Raw genomic sequence first — 2,612 nt, 5'->3', positions numbered from 1 at the left:
CTCCAAGGCCAGGGCCTTGGGGTGCTACCGAAACCTCAGACCCACCCTAAATGGTCACACCTGGTGCTGTCCTGTTTAGTGGCTCATGCCGTGCCCTTGCACACATGCAGGGCACACGTGCACACATCCCACCATCCAGGAGAAGTGGGACAGTGCCCTGTGCCTCTGGCTGGCCCCCTGGACTTCAGACCCAGGATGGTCCAGCCACAGCTCCAGCTGAGACTCAGGTGTGGTTCCACTCAGGCCCAGAGGCACAAACCCTGGTGTCCCTTGCTTCTCAGAGCCAGGCCAACGCCCCACCACCCCACGCCCTCCCCCAACTTCTCAGAGCCGAGCTCCCCACTTGCTTCTCAGACCCAGGCTCCCCCTTCCACCGGCTTCTCAGAGCCAAACTCCCCTCCTCCAGGGTCTCAGAGCCAGACTCCCCTTCCCTTCCCCACAGGTCCTCAGAGCTGGGCAGGGATCCGCACCTGCTCCTCAGACTGCCCAGTGGTGGTGATGTCCTCCCAGTGACCTCCTCACTCCCTAACCAGGAAGGCACCCACCTAGCCCAACCCAGAGCCAGGCAGGGTGCCATGCAGGGCTGGAGGTGACATCTCAGGCTGAGGGCCTGCCATGGGGCAGGGGGTGTGGGGTCGGTCAGCACAACATTCACAGAAGCCCCAGCTGGGCACCTGACTGCTCTCCCCATGGGGCTGCCACTTCCGGCCTGGTTGGTTCCCGGTTTCCAAAGGTGAACAGTGTCCGCCCCACCCCACCCCAACTCCCGGGCTTGTGCGTCTACGTGGAGGGCCCGCTGCAGCGGACAACAGGCCGGTCCCAAGGAGCTTCCTGCTGTCTGAGCCAGTGGAGGCTGGGACTCAGCCACGCCAGGGCTCAGGCATACCAGAGCCTGCAGCTACAGAGCCAGGTGGCATCAGCCTCCCTGCCAAGGTGGCACCCTGCCAGGCTCCTGTAGCCACTTCCCAGGGCCACCATGCCCATGGGCCAAGGCCAGCAGCACCCTGGCACCTACCACATCGATGAGTTGGGCGATGGACAGGCCAAAGCGGACCAGAACCACGTCAGAGATGTTGGCCACCGGCCGGGACCACTTGTTGTAGCCTGTGAAGAGCTTCCTGAGCAGCCGTCCCTCAGCGTGGGCCCGGGTCTCCACGTGGCTGCTCCCTGGGGGGAGGGGGGTTGCTCAGCAGCCTCTGTCCTCCCACCACAAGGTCCTTGTCCACGCTGGCCCAACACCACCATCCCCCACCCCCATCCTCCCGACTCCCTCAGGGAAGCCACCCCTCCCAGGAGGAGAGAAGAGAGAGCCCCCAGCCTGCTCCATGAGAGGATCCTCAGTGCCAGGGGCATGCTGGACCCCTCAGCCCATGGTCACAGTGCCCCTAACCTGCTATTCCAAGTCGTCCCAGTGACTGGTGATGAGGGGGTGAAAGCGCCCCCTCCCCCATGGAGGGGCTGATACCCCAGGAGCCTGGAGGAGCTGAGCCCAGCAGAAGTGGGGATCAGGCACCAGGGAAAGCAATAACCCCCCACCCCACCTTCTAACAGGTATGGAGACATCTGCAGGGCCAACTGGCTGGCTGTGCAGGGGGTGGTGGTGAAAGGGCTCCCACCTCTGCCAAGTTTTACAGCCAAAGCCCCTCTAGCACGCACCCAAGTCCCGCCCAACCCCGCCCCCCCCCGCCCCCGTGTCCACATCAGGATTAACTCCTTCCTCGCCGGTTAGCCCGGCCACTGCAGGACATCCCGGGAGGTGCGTCTCTCTCCGAAGGGGAGGCTCGCGCGCCCGCGGCTTGAGACCGCAAGCAGGAGCGTCCCTGCTCCGGCTCCAGGGACCTGGCCGCCTGCACTGGGACAAAGGGGGGCCTGCGGCAGCCCCGGAACTTACCCGGCAGGAGGCTGGCCCCGAGCAGTAGCAGCAGCAGCGGCGGCAGCGGCCGCGGCGTCCCGGGCCGCCGGAGACCCATGACGCGCCGGGCAGCGACTGGGGACGCGGGCGGCTCCCGGCGCCACCGCGCCCCTGCTCCGAGGCCGAGCGCCCAACTTCCAGCCCCGGCTCCGCGCTGGCCGCTCGTCCCGCCCGCCCAGCCGCTATTCCAGGCTCTGGGCTTGGCGCAGCCCTCCTGGACGCGCGCCTCCAGCCTGCAGGGAGGGGAAGGGAGGGAGGGGAGGAGGATGGTCAGGAGGGGAGGGAGGGAGGGAGGGAGGGAGAGGAAGGGAGAGATGGAGGAGCGGGAGGGGGTGGATCACGAAAGAAGAGGGTATTCAGAGCCTGCGGAGGACCTGCTGGGGTAAAGTTTGCCCTGTTCTCTGAGGCCCCAGACCTGCCCAGCCGTCATGGGGACCCCGTGGTCACTGCGTGGGACTGGGAATCCCAGGCTGGTCTGATGTCTATGTCACAAGACACTGACCTCCCCCTCCAACACCTCGTCTCCCGCCTGGGTTCCAAGAGGCAGGGCAGGGGGGTGGGGGTGGGGGGGAAGCCTCCAAGTGGGAGTAGGGGCCCCCTATCCCTCATGTGGAGTCCACCCCACTCTGCAGCACCCTCCCCCCTTCCTCTGCACCAAGACTGTCAGGAAAGAGGCCCCTCCCTCGTGTGGGTCTATCTT

General features: G+C 66.1%; 1 protein-coding gene across 1 annotated transcript in view; it reads right to left on the bottom strand.

Moving 5' to 3' along the window:
- CHRNA4 (cholinergic receptor nicotinic alpha 4 subunit) overlaps window positions 1-1,148 on the bottom strand; it is an 8,940-nt gene extending 7,792 nt beyond the window's left edge. Inside the window, exon 1 of the mRNA XM_004716039.2 lies at window positions 1,016-1,148. The gene's annotated coding sequence lies outside the window, so the exon portion shown is untranslated. The remainder of the gene's footprint in view (window positions 1-1,015) is intronic.
- Window positions 1,149-2,612: the final 1,464 nt, after the last annotated feature.

This window comes from Echinops telfairi, unplaced genomic scaffold (assembly GCF_000313985.2).
Source record: "Echinops telfairi isolate 266 unplaced genomic scaffold, ASM31398v2 ScPeMD7_7414;HRSCAF=8452, whole genome shotgun sequence".
NCBI lineage: Eukaryota > Metazoa > Chordata > Mammalia > Afrosoricida > Tenrecidae > Echinops > Echinops telfairi.
Note: the sequence above shows the minus strand (reverse complement) of the source record. Positions and strands in the feature narration are given on the sequence as shown.